Here is an 18,793-nt window from a genome sequence, read left to right on the forward strand (position 1 = left end):
ACAATTAATGCCCTAAAGTTCTTCTTAGTAAAGGAACAATAATTCATATGAAAATATTAAATCTTAATCAATAGTTTTGCAGGTAATTTTCATACATGATAAAATTAAGTATATTTTCAGTTTGAAAACCCCAGTTTCTTCCTTACTGTATAACAAGGAATAATTTTGTCAATGAAACAAATATTGAAGTCACTCGACAAAGCTGTAATTACTAAAAGTACTATAATAAATAATATATAATAGTTTGTAGTAACTCTGGGGGAGAAATTTTGAAATTATTGAGGTGGTGATGAATAAGAGATAAAAGATCAAAAAAGTCTTGAAATAGAAGAACCATGATTACAATATCAAATATTATTTAGGGATGTTTTAACTAAACATATTTCTTATTCTTCCCTTGCACAAGTGTAAAACTATGTACTTATAATGAGACCTTTAATGTTATTTTCATCCTCAGGGAAACCATTTTAAGTTTGAGTCAACAAAATTTTCTAATAGGATTTAGATCCAATCTACAGACAAGTTGTAGTCTGCACACAGTTATATGCATAGTCAGCTATGAACTTGCATGAACCAAATGTTTGATCTATATAACATATTAGAGAAATTCACTTTTATTTAAGTGATATTATTGTGAAAGCATTGTTTGATAAATTCCAACACTTTCTACCGTGATAAAGTAGAATAAATAAATAATAATTTAGTTTGCACACAACCTTTTGAAAATAATTCATTTTCTACCAAATTACATCGTTAATATATTTCTGCCAGACAGCAATGCTGATTTTTGAAAATATTAAGGTGAATATCTTCAGGAAGACATAGTCTACATTAGATTTTATAGTTATGAAATTCTTCTGCTATTATTCCATGTTAGGTCAAATTATTTTCTGTTTTGGCACTCAATATTCTCTTTATTACTAGTGTTCTTTATTTTAACAAATCATCTCAAATGCCACTTAGTTATTAAATGCAACACATTTCAAAAGCAAAATACAAATATGTTTAAAAATGTAGCCAAATTAAAAGAAGTAGCTACAAGAAGGATCTAAGTGGCAATTAATAATAAATAATTATAATGTTTCTGCCAAAATATATGAAATCTATTTTTTTACCTTTATTATTATGAAGTAGTAGGAAAAAAAACATAATTTTCTTCTTTTTTGGCATATAAAATATATAAAACAGTACATATATAATTTTAAGCCTTTGGGGTGGGGGTCAGGGATTTTACCCAGAAGGGCTTACCCACTGAGGCACAGCCACAGGCCTTTTTTATATTTTATTTAGGGACTCATTGAGTTGCTTAGGACCTCGCTAAGTTGCTGACACAGGCTTTGAACTTGGAATCCTCCTGCCTCATCTTTCTGAGCTACTGGGATTAAAGGAGTGTGTCACTGCACCCCGATAATTCTAAGCATTTTAAGGTCTAATTCAATAGCATTAATCACTTTCATGATATGATATAATGATTGTCACTTTCAGTTACTAATTTTTTTTTCCATACACACAAACAGAACCTCTGTACCCACTAAGTAATTCCCCATCTCTCTTCCTCTCAGTCCTGAAAAATATCTAACATTCTGGCATTCAGAGTTTTTGTGGAAGACAAAATAAAAATGCATAAATCAGGTATAGTGGCATGTTGTAGCAAGCATATATTCAATATAAGAATAATTGGAATGAACTAATTCTGCTATTTTATGTTTCTTATTTTGTTCTGCTCTGTTTATTACTTTCTTCTTAGTTGTACTATAAATAATTTCAAAATGAATAAATTCTCTATAATTAAATGAATTATTTGTGGAACCCTCCTTGGGAGATATAATTTATTGTTAGTTCTAATGTAATAATATGTAATAGGCATTAAAACAAGTAGACAGTTTACAGTGTAAATTATTTTACAGAACCAAAATTTTAAAAATAATGATCTTTATATATGTAAAATTCCTGGTTAAAACATTGTAATTGATATAATTACCTATAGAGATAAATCAATGCAGGTTATTTCCTACTCACTATAACACAATTTGCATGTAAGGATTTTTGTTAGTTATAAAAAGAGTTAATGTATATTGCTCATAGAAAATCTGAAATTAATCACTTCATATTATCTCATTTTTATTTACATTTTTAATTTTAAGATAATTATAATGTTACATGGAGTATAAACAAATGATGCAAGGATCATTCCTAAATATAAAAGAGAATCTATCCATTTACATCAATATGGAATAATTTGGAGCATATTGTGTTACGTGAAATAAGCCAGGTACAGATAGTGAAATATTTCATGATCTTATTTACATATGGAATCTAAAATACTGAGTCATAGAAGCCAATCAGAAGGTTGGGTATAGGGTCTGGAGGAGAGGAGGAAATGGTTAGATTTTATTAAAAGGATGCAAAGTTTTTGTTAGGCAGGAAAAATCAGATCTTGAAATCTACAGTAATTTGTTGTACATTTTAAAAGTGATCAGAATAGAATTTCAAAAGATGTCACTACAAAAAATATTTTCTGGAATAAAGAATTTGTTAATTAACTCAATTAAAAAACTTCACAGTATATGGATTTATTAAAATATCATGTTGTACAGTTTAAATATATACAAATTTTATTTACCAATGAAAATAAATTATTAAATAAAAATAAATACAAAGAGCTCCAGTGTACCCTTTGCCCAATTTTTCTGAATGCAACTTTCTGGAGGGTATAATATGTTTAGTGCACTATAATAACCATGATATTGACTTTTTTAAAGTCAATGTACTGAACATTTCCATCACCCCAGGAATCACTGTGAAGACCCTTTATTTCCAGTCCCACTACTCACACTCCCTCATCTTCTGCTTATTTTCTAGCATTCACTAAGTAGGTCCTCATTTCCATAATTTTGTCATCCTGTCAGTTTTTATAAATGAAATCATACCATATATAATGTTTGGAAATGGCTTTTTTCCCACACAGCATAAGCTATAGTCTGAATGTTTAAGTTTCCTCAAAATGTCAAAATCTAACCTCCAATGCCAAAGTAGTAAGAGGTATCACTTTGGGGGATGTGACTACACCAGGAGAGTAGAACCTTTGTGAAAGGGATCAGTATTGCCACAAAATAGGCCCATGAGTTGCCTTCCCCCTTCCACCATGAGAGGACTCCACTAGAAGGTACCTTCTAAGGGGAAGAGAGCCTTCAGCATTTATTGAGTCTCCTGGCACCTTGATCTTGGATTTCCAAGAACGTTGAGAAAAAAATGTGTTGTTTATAATCTACTCAGTCCATAATATTTTGTTAGAGCATCACAAATAGACTAAAACAAAAATTCCTGGAGAACCATCCAGGATGTTGCACATCATATCTGGTTCTGTTTTATTTCTGAGTAGTATTTGAAATCATGATATAACATGGCCTGTTTAACAATTTATACATGAAAAGCCATATACATTGTTTTCAACTTTGAGTAGTTAGAAAAAAAACTGCTATAAACATTGTGTACAGGTTTTTGTGTGAATATAAGTTTTTAGTCATCTGCAAAAAGTAACAAGGAGAGTGCAATTGTTAAATCATAAAGTGGTTGCATTTTTTTTTTTTCCGAAGCTGCCAAACTGTTTTCTTAGCATTTGCACCACCCAGAAATTCTTATGTGGTATGGTATCTATAAAACCCTTCCCAGGATTTGGACTTGGTATTGTTTTTTTAGTTATTTTTTAGTCCATTTAATAGGTCTATAATTATAACTCAGATATCTCACTCTGCTTTAATTTGAATTTCCCTAATAAATAGCTTTTTCTAACATCCTTTCATGATTATTTTTTTTAAAGTGGACACAACACCTTTATTTAGTATTTTTTATATGATGCTGAGGATCCAACCCAGTGCCTCACCCATGCTAGGCAAGCACCCTACCACTGAGCCACAACCCCAACCCTTCATGATTATCATTCATAAATGCCATTCAATTAATTAACTTTTTCAAAAAAATCCATTTCTAATAGCATAGGATGTAATATCTCTAATACATAGGATGTATTTCAGTGAAGAATGTGTAATATATTTTTATCACCTCATTTTCAAAAATCATGATTTTAATGTCATATTAAAAAAACCCTCCCTTCCTCATTGTAAATCTCAAAAAAATCTGTTATTTTTATACTTTCCCATTTTAGCCTTAAATTCTTTATCCATTTGAGTTAGTTTTTAAAGGTATGAGGTTAGATCTTTTTTCCACACAAATATCCATTTCTCCTGTACCATCTATAGAAAAAAAACTTTAGTTTTTAGGTTGAATTGCAAATCTCTATGGTTTAGAATATTAATCACTTGCATATAACATATATGTTAACATGGCTTATGTTTAGTTTGTACTTTACCCTTTGTTTTCTCTTAGTTCTATTTTTTGTTTTCTTCTTTTATCTTTCCTAACTTTCTGAGGTTTAATTCAACTTGTATTTTCTTTTTAATATTAATACTTTAGTGATTGTTCTGGATATTGTATTGTACTTACACCATCATCATCATCATTATCATCAAATGGTATTTTCATTTTAGTAATTCAAAATTAAGTTACAAACCTCATATCCGTTTCATTCCTTTGACTTCAATTTTACTATAACATTGGCTTAAATATTTCTTCTACTCACATTTAAAACTCTGTCATAAAAGGTGTGATTTTGGCTTAGACTGTCCTTCATGATAATGTAGATGACTCTAGACAAGAAGGAAAATCAATTGTTTAAACATATATGGGTATATTGAAACCCTTCCTCCTTCTTGACATTCCAAGATTGTTTTAATATTTTTTAAATTGTTGATGGACCTTTATTTTATTTATTAATTTATTTATATGTGGTGCTGAGAATCGAACCCATTGCTTCACACATGCTAGGCAAGCACTCTACCACTGAGCCACAAACCTTGCCCCAGTATTATTTCTTTCATTGTGTATTTTATATTAAGAAAACTTCCTTCATTCTTTCTACTATCACAACTTATCTTGATCCCTCTAATCTTAGAATATTCTGATACTTCACATTGTGATTACTTTTTAAAATTTGTTTCAAAATAATTTAAACATCTCTATTTTCTCAATGTCGTCAGGTACTGAATATAAATTTTTATGATCAGATTGAGGTCTTCCTGGTTCTTGGTATGTTAAATGATATTCTGTGAAAAGATGGACATTTCGTTATTATGTGTTTCTGCATCTTATTTACACCCTATATTTCAGGTGGCTATCTTTGACATATTCAGATAGAGAGTGTGTTAGGTACATCCTCATTATTTTCTCATGTTGTTTTGAAGTAACTAAATTCCAGGTTGTCTTCTCAGCTTCCATTGACATCAAATAGAGGGGTTTCCTGGTTGCTATTAGGTATAAAGAAAAGGGAAGTAAAAATTATTTTAAGTTGAATGGAAATAAAACAAAACATTACCTAATTGAATGGATGTAGCTAAAAATGTATAGACAGAATTTTACAGCTGTGAATATATGTATTTTATTATAAGAAGGATAGTGGATAAATATTTTAATATTTAAACTCAAAAAATAAAGGGCAAATTCAGCCTAAATCAAGGTTAAGAAAGGATTGGATAAAAAATAATGAAATTGGGCTGGGGATGTGGCTCAAGCGGTAGCCCACTCGCCTGGCATGCGTGCGGCCTGGGTTCGATCCTCAGCACCACTACAAACAATGATGCTGTGTCTGCCAAAAACTAAAAAATAAATATTAAAAAAAATTCTCTCTTTCTCTCTCTCTCTCTAAAACAAAAATAATGAAATTAATGATAAAAAACAGTATAATATGATAATCAACAAAATTGATAAACCCTTGGCTAGATTGATCAAGAAAAGAAAAAAGAAGTCTTAAATTCCCAAAATAAGAAGTGATGGAGAGTCATGACAAGTGACATTATCAAAATAATACTAATATAAGAAAATATTTTGGGGGCTGGGATTGTGGCTCAGTTATAGAGCATTTGCCTAGCATATGAAAGACATTGGATTAGGCTCTCAGTACCACATACAAATAAATAAACAAATTTTAAAAATTTCATTAACAATGAATAAAAACATTTTAAAAAAGAAAATATTTTGCATATCTACCTACTACCCTAATTAATATTGATCTTAACAGTGGAATATTGAACTTTCTTACACAGATGGAGGGAATGTAAAATGGCATAGCCACTTTGGAAGAGAGTCTAACAGCTCTATGACCCTTTCATTATACCCCTGAATATATAATCAAGAGAAATGAAGGAAAGTAATGCACATTAAAAATTTTACATGAATACTTATAGCAATATTGTTCATAACAGACTACAAGTTTTCAAAATGTATAATATTCTATTGTCGTATATGGTCACACTACTGTTCAGTAGCACAACAGAGCATCTTGCACTTGGGACCTAGTACACATTGGTTAATAATTGGTTCATCCCTTCCTTCTCCTTACTCTTCCTGGACTCAGGTAACCACCTTTCTTTTCTCACTTTCTGTGAGATAAATATTTCTAGATTTCATATGTGAATGATATCACATTGTCATGATTTTGGGTTGCATGTAGTTAAGGATGAATTATTTTAAGGCTTATGAGTGATAAAAGAAAAGAGAAAGAAAAAAAAAATCTCAGCATCCCAACTGTCATCCCCAGGAAAATAATAGTTTTCAACATTGTATGTACTTACAATGTGAATAGGCATGGAAATCATTAGTTTATATGAAATGTTAGACACAGAAAGACATGATCTCATTCATACGTGAAATTCTATGTGTCAAGCACAATTCCAGAACTAGGAATGTCATGTGGGAAAAATCAGACACAAATTGCTCCACTGGAGGCTAATATTTTGGGGGACTCAGATTTCACTATTCATTAACTTCCAGATGACAACTTGGTGACCACTAAAGTAGAGCAATATTTGGAGAAATCACAGTGGAGTTGTATTGTGGCATATAGAATTTTGTACCTTGTAATGAAAAGATAAAACCTTGGCCCAGGTCATTTGGTACTAGCCTAACAGGGAAAAGCAAGTTCTTGCATGCATTGTTGTATCTCTTGCAAACTGCAACTTTCTCTTTGTGTTGTGTGACAACTAAATACAGGTGAAGTGTACATGGCTAAATTATAGTAGCAGTTGAATTAAAAACCTTTATTATTTAGTAACTGTTCATGTTTTGGTTAAAAAATGACTGGAATCTTAGCAAATCCAACAAGAATAGAACATTGGTCAACTACCATTGTTGTGCATGCGAAGCACCTGGGAAATTTTAAACAATATTCATGTCTGAGTCAAACTACTGAGTATTAGACCTGGGACCTAATCTTTAAAAGCTTGCCAAGGGACTCTGTGTTGTTATCTACAAGAACCAATCATCTGGAGCCAACAGAGCCTCTGGAGTATTGTAATTTATTTGCCATGGAATCCATTCCTCTTGCTGGAAGGAATGAAAGATCTATGTATTTTTGGCACAGTAGTTAGAACAAGTGTCAGAATTAGCATAACTATCCTGTGAAGGTGCTAAATCAAATTTGGAAAGGCAAAATTTCCACTTGTTTTAAAGCCAATCTAGGTTTCTAGAGTTCAGAATTTTTAATTATTAAAATTAAGCTGTCAGCGCTAAGGTTGAAGCTCAATGGTAGAGTGCTTCCATAGAACGTGTGAAGCACTGGATTTGATCCTCAGCACCACATAAGGATAAATAAAATAAAGGTATTGTGTCTCTACACAACTAAAAGGTATATATTAATAAAAGAAAAAAAAAATTAAGCCCTGGCTGGGTGGTGCACACCTTTAATGCCAGTGGCTGGAGAGGCTGAGGCAGGAGGATCATGAGTTCAAAGCCAGCTTCAGGAATTTAGGGAAGCCCCAAGAAACTTAGCAAGACCCTGTCTCTAAATAAAATATGAAAAAAAGAGGGGGAGTGAGGGCTGGGGGCTGAGGATGTGGCTCAGTGGTTAAGCTCCCTTGAATTCAATCCCTGGTATCAAAAAAATAAATAAAGTTTGAGCCCTGTGTAGTAGTCCCTGAAGCATGGAGCCTGGTAATAATGCAAAGCTTACGAATTGAATTTCTTTAATAGTTCCAGGGTAATACTATACTTAGTATGAGTAGGGATTTTAATGAAAGCTAGTATTGTTAGAGGTGGTCATGCTTAACCTTCAGTACTTATAAAGACTGTTCCTTGTTATATATACAATGAAAAGTAAATATACAATATAAATCAAAGTGAGATTAACTGAGTATTTGTATAGATAGTTAAGAGAAGCTCATAAATTTGGAACAAGCTAATACAGTTATAAACACTGATTAAACTTTCTCTCTCTCTCTCCATATATATGTATAGGTAGATAGATATAAATATAGAAATAGATAAAACCTATTATGTATCAGATAAGTAATCAGGTTTGAATTACATAAAGAAATACATGAATTGTCTCTTACTCCCCATGTTCATTTAGTTTGTTCAACATTGTAAGCCAGAAAATCAATTAAATAAAGAAAAGTACATGCTAATTACATGTGATCTTATACAGAGTAGAGTGCACAAGAAACATAAAAATAAAATATATAAATAATAGTGTAGAGATATAACATTAAAAACTTAGGCCTAATGAGTCTTACTAAAAATTGTTCATTTGATTAAGTATTTGCCATAGAAAGCTAAAAATTTTTTAACCCAGAATATTTTATTTTTCTGAGTTATACCTTGAAAAAATAGGTTATCGTGTTTCATGTGAGAATACTTTATAATTTATCTACCAATAAATTGAAGTTTCTATAAAGCTGAATACATACTAATAGAATTATAAACTATATTAATTTATGCATGAAGTATATCCATTATTAATATGCACCAAAGTCTACATGTAACCTAACCAAACTTCTGAACATAGTTATATTTCAGTATATTTAAAAGATTTGAATTTACAGTTGTCAATGATAATTAAAATACTAATTTTTTCTTGGTCAATATTATTTTTCAGTGATGTAGCTGTTTGAACACTGTAATAATTAAATAATAATAATAGAGAAAATACTTTCAATAAATCAAGTCAATATTTTTGTTGTTCATCAAATAATTAACAATGTTGAAATGATAATAAATCTTAAAAATTATTGTGGATATAGAATAACTGATGATTTATACATCCTTAATTTTATATATTTTTTTAATATTTATTAAGAACTTATAAGGGGGCTGGGGATGTGGCTCAAGCGGTAGCGTGGTTGCCTGGCATGCGTGCAGCCCGGGTTCGATCCTCAGCACCACATACAAAGATGTTGTGTTCGCCGATAACTGAAAATAAATAAGTGAATAAAACATTTAAAAAAAAATTATTCAAAAAAAAAAAAGAACTTATAAGGACCATTTCTTGTTATATATACAATGAAATGTAAATATACAACACAAAGTAAATTGAGATTAACTGAGTATTTATATAAATTAATATTTTTAAAAACATATTTTGCTTTAATAAATGTTTTATGATATAAAATGGGTCACTTTTCATATATCAAGGGACTCTTCAATGTATTATATGAAATGCTATCTGTTTTAGTCAGTTTTTTGTTGCTGCAACCAAAAAGCCCTAATAATAATAATTAAAAGAGGAAAAGTTTATTTTGGAGCTCACAATTCAGAGGCCTCAGTCCATACATGCCGGACTCCCTTCCTCGAGGCCTCAGATGAGACAGAACATCACAAGCAGAAGAGTGTGGCTGAGGAAAGCAACTAAGTATATGGCACCAGGAAGCAGAGAAAGGGTCTCCACTCATCAAGGATAAAATATATATCCCAAATGCACACTTCCAAAGACCCACCTTCTCCAGCTATACCTAAACTGCCTTCATTTACCACTCAGTTAATCTCTATCAGTGGACGAATTCACGGATTGGGTTAAGGCTCTCTGTAACCCAATCATTTCACCTCTAATCCTTCTTGCCTTGTCTCACACATAAACTTTTGGATAAATCATAATAGTATCCTATGCTTACTAAATAACAGCAAAACAAAATGAAAAACATTTAACACATTATATTATATGCAATATATATATAATGTGTGATGATTTTGGAAATGTCACCCCCAAAACTCATAAACCTAGTAATTCCAGAAGAGTTAATTAGGTATGTTGGTGAGAGAGCAAAGCAAGAAAAATCCCTTTGTGCCTTTTTAATCGTGTCTGATGTTTGTATAATTTTAAACAATAATTATAAAAATAAGCAAATGATATAGTATCCCAAAATGATAAAACATACAAACAGAATTATAGATTGAATATAAATGAAATACATATTCTTTAATTTATTACTACAGTTTAACTTAATTGTTAGGGCCAGTTGTATTTCATGTAAGTGCTTAATCAATATGAATCATAAATTATAAGAGAGAGTAGCTTGCCTTGGAGTATGTTAGAATCTTTAGAGGGAGTATTCAGTTCTTATATGATTTACATTCACTCAAAGTTGCCAGACTTCTATTAATGTAATACAATTTTATAACGCTACTAACAACTCTGACTTCATTTTAACTCATCAACTAGACATGTACTCTTCTAAATAGTGCCATCCATTCTCTCAGTCATCACATGGTTTCACTTCATCAGAATTAAATGACTCTAATGACTTGTCATGATTTATCATCCAGAGAATGAATAAATCTATACTTTCTATTATTAATCTCATTACTCTTATGCATGACTTGACATTATAAATTATCTTGAAAAGAAAAATGTTTTCCTCATTTTTCTTTTGTATAATCTATTAAAATATAATTCTCATGCTGAGAAAATATACACATGATTGGCAATAAAAATAGTTTACATACAATCTTAGTGTTTAAATTTTTCTTAAAATTACATATATTTTGTGTATTACTTTTACATTGAACAAGAGTCCATTTTAAGCATATTTTAAGGAGGATGACAGTAGGAGTTTTTTTGTCCTATAAATCATCAATCCAAAAATAATACATCAGATAACATATTTTTAAAATAATCAAATAGCCCCAATAAGAGAAAATATAACATAGTCTAAAAGTGAAATTTAACAAGTTAAATGATTATGTTCTCCAACTGTAATATTTTTAGGTTTATTTTCATTTTAGTTTTTGAGTTAAAGCAATCTAAACACAAGTGTTGTTTTAATGTTTCTTTTTCCAATGTGGGCACTATTCTGGAACTAATGTTCACAACTGACGTTGTACACTGTTAGCATCATGTAATGTGTGTTGAATTACTTCCAATGAGGGTGCTATTAACCATGAAGACAAAACCTGAAATTCTTCACATGAAGGGTAAATACTTTTGAATTTGTTTTGTTACTTAAGACATAATAACTGATATCCTATTTTGAGTGTGTTTTTATAGTAATTAATTGTCTGTCAAAATTCTTTAGATTGTGAATAGAGAGAATCAATGAATAGAAACATAGTTATAACTGGTGAATGCATGCTGTTATGGAAGATCTGACACAGATTTCGTCTTTGGCATCATTTCTGCCATCTGATAAATTTGTGAAATTGGCAAATTGCTTAATCTCACTCTATTTCAATTCCTCAAACATTGATCACAAGTAAATAAAAATACCTATGTCATAGCTTATGTGGGGATTAACTGAGCTATATATAAATACATACAACTTCATTTGACACATATTAAGCATTGTGTAATTGTTACTATGTTTACAATAATAACAATCACTGATATTGTTATTTTCATCCTCACAGAGTGTTGCTATTTCACTTTGTTCACTGATGAGATCTGACCACAAAGAACAATGATTTGCATTCTGCTGTTTTTCAATAAATATTTAGTGAATTATAATATTTTCTTTTCACTGACTCATAGAATTCAATTTCTACTAATCAGTGATATTACTGTCCCACTAAAGAGGTGGCGATGAAGTTGAGAAAGGACAACTCAAACAAGATACATATAGGGGTAGTATCAATATGTAATTCTAGTTCAATAATTCACATACTTATTCATTTAATAATCGCTTACCTTCCATATTTTAGATCTACTTTTTTCCACATTTCTTCCTCAAACCAGGACACAGCAATAGGAATCAAGACAGTTCAGGATTGAAAGAGTATCCAGTTGCTTGAAGCTCTATCCATGATCATCATAGCTGGGTTTTCCAGGGATTGCTCTCCACATAAATTATTAATAAAGTAATGTTTTGAAAATTTACATTGCTTTCCTCATTATCTTTTTCTTTCTTTTCCAGAAAGGTTGGCAAATGTAAGAACTCTTGTAGGATGTTTTTGCATTTAAAGCATCCTAATTACATTTTTCCAAAGGGAAGGGAATTGGAAATTTCAATTTATCTAACTCTTCCTGCATTGTTAGTATACAGTGCTTGTCTCTTACCAATTATTTTCCTCACAAAATGCATCAAAACCTGCTCAAGATACCAACTTTGCTGCAGTCTGGCTGCAGCAAAATAACCGGGGGGTGACGAGCAACTTGTGTACATTGATACAGCAGGAGTGGGAGCCGTTTATTGTAGGACAAGAGGGGTATATATACATTCCACACAGCTTATCGTAATTAACATAAACTAGATACAGCAGTCAACCAATAAGGAATTTCCACACTTAATGGCTGCTGGCCTTACTTCACAAACCACTCCCTCTGACAAAATGCCAGGCTCCATCCAGACTTGTTTACAGACTCTAACAAACTTAGCTGACAATAGGAAATGGGACACTTAAATTAACTAAACACAATTTAAAAATACATATATTAATAATATCATATTTATATAGAAAGAGTAACTGTGATGAAACTGAACACCTTAAACGATGTGTCTTTTAGTGTCATTTTGGGCAGAATAAGATATTAAACTTTAAAAGATAGGGAATTATATCATATATTCTGAACTAGCCCTATTGGTACATCATATAATTTTGGAGAAGAAATACCACAACTAATATAAATAAAGAAATTCAAAGTTGAAATGAAGCAATGGATTATTTGTCATGAGATATAGAAAAGATGAGAAAGTGACTTACATAATTATTCAAAAACATACTTTGCAATATACATATCATAAAGAAAATTATTGTGGACTACAGTTTTTAACAAATTGATTCCATTAAAAATAATAATAAAAACTGGACTGAGATGATATGAATCCAATATATTGAACATATATGAAATATCATATTGTAGATTTAAGTATGCAATTCTATTTAATTAAAGACAACAACCCTGTGAATTAAAAATAGGTATTATACAAATTTCAGTTAACATTGCAAGGTTAAATGACTTGACGTTGTTCAGTTACAAACTGTAAATATCAGGATTGAATAAATCACACATCTAATACCATGTATTATATCCCAGTGAATCCCATAAACCAAAAATATTGCAAAACCATACATTCAATTTTAAAAAATGCTAAATTACAGTAGATTTAATAGCTTAAAAGAGTATATTAATTATTTCATGTGACTAGTTAAAGGAAAGAGTATGCTTTATTAAAAACCTAGTTGAGGGCTGGGGATGTAGCTCAAGTGGTAGCGCGCTCGCCTGGCATGCGTGCGGCCCGGGTTCAATGCTCAGGACTACATACAAACAAAGATGTTGTGTCCGCTGAAAAATTAAAAAAATATATTAAAATTCTCTCTCTCTCTCTCTCTCTCTCTCTCTCTCTCTCTCTCTTAAAAAAGAAAAAACCTAGTTGCTTTTTTTTCAGTAAAAATATAGCCTTATTTATGATGACAATGATGAAACCCAGAAACAAGTTATCCAAGGTATTTGTGAAATTTGAAGCCTTTGTGTCTTCAATAGCAGAGAGAAAAAAATTATATTCTTCATTTAGACTTATCTCAAAAAAAGGAACAGTGTCAAAATAAATTTAATAAATTTTCTTTCAAAATCTGAATTTACCTCATTCCAATGTAGACAAAAGCAAAGTCATAGAAATATTTTAATGATAGGAAAGCAATCTCAAGTTTGATAAATAATTCAAAAACTTTGCATCTACATTTTATTCTTAACTTCCTATTCTTAACCAACATAAAAACAATAAAATTAATATATTTGAATGTGCAGATATTTGAACAAGTAGAGAACAAAGTACACACACTTTGGGGGGGGGCAGTGATATGGGGGGAGGGCATTGTTGGCTTGTAGCCTGTTCAGTTTTTCTTCTTTTGTCCTCTTTCTGTTGGGCAGCCTTTGAATAATTCCTTTTTCTCTTATAAATATGTGATAGTAGCATAAGTTTGAATGGATTGACCTCCACTATGTTTTCCCCTGGGTTGAAGAAGGGATTAGAGACAAAGATCTTGTCTAAACTGCGCCATTTGTAGGAATATATATAGCATGGGGTCTCTTCCAAACAGAGTCAGTTAACTACCTCTAGTAAAGACCTCTATTAAGTGAATTCTCAATTGATGTTATTTCTAATGTCTTCTATTGGATTTTTTTATTTTCCCAGATAAAATGCATTCATATGGGTATGTATTTAGAAATAATGTATTTATATATACAAATCATTATAATTGAATATACACAAAAATTTATTAAAATTATTTCCTTTAATTCCAATTTTTTTCTTATGAAAGGACATTTAAATATCTTTTCCAAACATAACATATTCCAATATATGTCTAAAATATTGATGGTTAAATTTCATCAGCAGTGATTGATTCATGAATATTACATATATATGTATATATGTATATATATATACAGAGAGAGAGAGAAATTACATCTATATCTATATCTATATCTATAGAGAAAGAGATCCAAGTTTTAAATATGAATTCCTTAAATTTACAAAAATAAAAATAATGACAAAGACTAAATTCATAATACAAATATAAAAGCAGTAAGTCAGGCCCAAAAGGTAAAAATTTTCTAAGATTATTTTACTACATTAAGGACATAAATAAATACTTTTGGTGCTATGACTAAATTTTTTTTTAATTTGAAGTATATTGTAATCTGTGATGATTAAGTTAAAAGATGTGATTAATTTTACGGTTCTAATTCCTCCTTTTTTGAGAAACATTATTGTAGGTAAACTACTTTAGTTTAATTGTAGGTAAACTAGTTTAACTACTTTAGTTTAAACATTATTGTAGGTAAACTACTTTAGTTTCATTATTGTAGGTAAACTACTTTAGTTTAGAAACTCAAACCATTCCTAGACCTGTACATTAGTAATCCCTAGAGAAGACATCAGGATATTGGAAAAGATAACAAAAGATTTGTGTTAATTTGTTTTTTAAGACATACATTAAATAGCTACAAATGGCCCAAATTGTGCTAGGTATTTAAGAATATTGAAAAGATGTTGTCCCTTCATGATATTGAGCATATTTCAGGATTGTTTTAAATACTCACGTTGGGTGTAAAATGTAATACTCAGTTTCATGACAATCTGAAAACAAATTGACAAAATTTCAGCTAACTGGCAGACAAGATATTTCCAAGAATCCTATTTCAAAGATGTATTCGGCATATTACAGATGCCCCTCCCATGAATGGCTACCTCCTATCAGGCTAACTCACATTTACATTAAGATCCTCAAGATGAGGCTGAATACGTATTTCTAGCATTTTCTCTTACTCTTTGCCCTAAATTTGTTATCCTTAATTTTTTTTTTTCTTTTCATCATTTTTATTAGGGAAGTAAGAAGAACAATTTTACTTGAATTAAACATAGATATAATAAACTTTGCTCCTATTAATAAAATACATTAAAATTCTAAAATAAAAGTGTTAGAATTATTCTAGTTTTCACCAAAATGATTTTAGTTCCTACTTTGAATATCTTGGATTTATTTTCCTCTGCAATAGGAAGCTTCCCCCTCTTCATGTCTTGAGACAAATTTAGAGTAATTATAATTTCTATGTGGATAGGCAGAGAAGTACTTTCTTGTATTCACTTTATAATAAATAAATCTTGAAGTTTAGTAATAAGTTAAAAATCAGCCAACATACAAAGAAAATGGAGTTTTTAAGTAAGGAAACACAAAAGTCTGTATAAAAGTCTTTATAATCCAGGAAATTCATGCTGAGGTCGCCTTTATTTGAATTAGTTTAAAAATGTGTAAAGCCCAATACAAAATGCATACTTCATATATCAACCAACATACTCAAGATTAAATGAAGAAAAAAGTATAAGAAATTAGCTCACAATTGAGGGTAAATAACACGTATCTTTTTCCAGGACTATGATTTCTATATCCAATATTATTCAAACAACCTGAATTAAAAATCTGTATGAATGTCTATTTTTTTTCTGTAATCCAAAGAAATACAAATTATGATACCATGCAATTTCATTCAATTAAAATACATGTTTTTTCTTATTAGTACAAAAAATATTATTTTGTGTTTCTTATTTTTTTTTTACCATTTGCTGCACAATTAGGCTATTCAAATTACTCACCAAAATACGTGTTAATTTTTTTTTCTTACTGAAAAGATAATTTGAGGGAGGAAACAAAAGAACTAAAATTACCAAGATAACCTATTTTAAAATATCTACAAGATGTCAGAACTAATTTGAAATCCAGGCAAAAGAAATGTAATTAAGAATATATATCTACATGAATTAAGAAAAACATATTAAATCTGCTATTATTCCTGAATACATTGGCCTTAATTTTTTTTCAGTGACTATAGGAAATTAACTAATAGATATCCTCGATTATCTGTTAACATTGAATTCCACTGGTTTTCTCTGGGCATTGTCATGGCAACATCTTTGTGGATTTACTAAGTATTATTTCATAAAAATTCTCTCCCAGAAAAGGTGTGATGTAGATTTACTCCTGACAGCTCATTAAACTAGTAAATTTGGGGGGAAGTGTGTATTGGGATATCTGCAGAAATATTACTCTCTATTACTTCAAAATGCCAAAAGCTTCATCAAAAAAGAATAAAATTATTGCAAAAATACTCAGCTGTTAGATGATCACAATTGCATAGATAAATAATCTGAAATATAATTTTTTAGATTTCTTATTTATCATACTAATTAAAAGCTGCATAAAAACTGAATCCAGGTCCTAGAGGGGTGTAGGGTAGAATGAGATTTTATCAAGCCATCAAAGTAGTGCACAATTTAAGACTTATGAGTTATATTTGAAACTTTCCATTTGATATTGTCAGACCTGGGTTGATTGTAGGTAATTTAAATTGTGGAAAGTAAAAATGTGAATTTGAGAGTAGTATTTCAATTTATTAAAAAGTCTCTCAACTTTATTGTTCTCCCAATCCTTTCATTGACATACTCAGAAATAATTCAGTATCTCAATAGATTACCCACTCTTCCCAAAAAGGGAATGATTCAGTGTTAGACACATGATTTTAACAATAAGATCTTCAATGCATATGTGACTCTGTTACCTGGTAGATAAGCAGAAGACAAGAAAAACCTTTGGAGTATATAAGTAAATTCATATGACTAGGGCATGAATTTCCTCCTTTATTCTTGCAAAATATAGAAGAAATTCCTTGTGAACCAATGCTTAACTAAGTACTTGATTACAATTATTCTGTGTAAGTCAAGAGCATTGAGAAACGTACAGGTATGTATTCTTTGCAAACAGTGATACATATGTGCCACAGTTCGGCTGCAGCAAATAACCAGGGGGTGACAAACAACTTGTGTACATTGATACAGAAGGAGTGGGAGCCGTTTATTGTAGGACACGAGCAGTATATGTACATTACACACAGCTTATCTAATTAACATAAACTAGATACAGCAGTCAACCAATAAGGAATCTCCACACTTAATGGCTCGCTGGCGTTACTTCACAAACCACTCCCTCTGCAAAATGCCAGGCGCCATCTTGACTTGTTTATAGACTCCAACACATATGAAGAACTTGTATCTGATACATTTAGCTCTAAATTTAAATAGATGTATATGTGTATGTATATACGTGTTTGGATAGACATGTATATACAGAAAGAACTAAAAAAAAAAAATTATAATTATTCTAACAGGAAGTGAGATGAACCTAAAAATTCTCAATTTAAAGATCAAATGATATGTCTGATATATATTATGTGGTGTAGATAAAATTTTATTTGAATTTTTCAGATAATATTTATAAAAAAATATATGTATAAAAGTACAATATATAAAATTATATTTTATATTAAAATATGCATTTACTAAAAAAGGAACAATCTCATATACTTCTAAACTTTAATAATATCTTTAAAATCTGCTTTAAATTCATGATTACTTTCATAATTGGAGTTTTTAAATTTTCTAAGCAGCATAGTGAAATACTTAAATATCAAAACACAAAGAAAAAACGGTCTTTCTAAAGTTCTAAGGAAAAATGATTAAAGATAACTTATTTGCTGATTAGGTGCAATTATGTCCATAGAAACTGTTGTTTTAATTCTTAATTGAAATAAAATATTAATAAGATGAAATTATTTAATTCTTAGTTTCTAATTATAATAATTTATTAATATATTAAATTAGATAAATCAATGTACTAAAACATTGTGTATTATTGATTAGATTTACATTAGGTAATAAATCATAACATATAGCACTATAAAATAGTAATTAGTTTCTAACATTAATATATATTTGAAGATTACACACAAAATTATTTATTAAATTATTTTAATTGAAGAAGGAAAAGTTGATATAGTAATGCTTTCTTTTAGGGATATTTTTAAAATTTATGTAATTAAAATACAGATAAGACATGTAAGTGTATGTTAGAGTCTATAAACAAGACAGGATGGCGCCTGGTATTTTGCCAGGGGGAGTGGTTAATGTTAAGGTCTGTA

This window comes from Callospermophilus lateralis, chromosome 5 (assembly GCF_048772815.1).
Source record: "Callospermophilus lateralis isolate mCalLat2 chromosome 5, mCalLat2.hap1, whole genome shotgun sequence".
NCBI lineage: Eukaryota > Metazoa > Chordata > Mammalia > Rodentia > Sciuridae > Callospermophilus > Callospermophilus lateralis.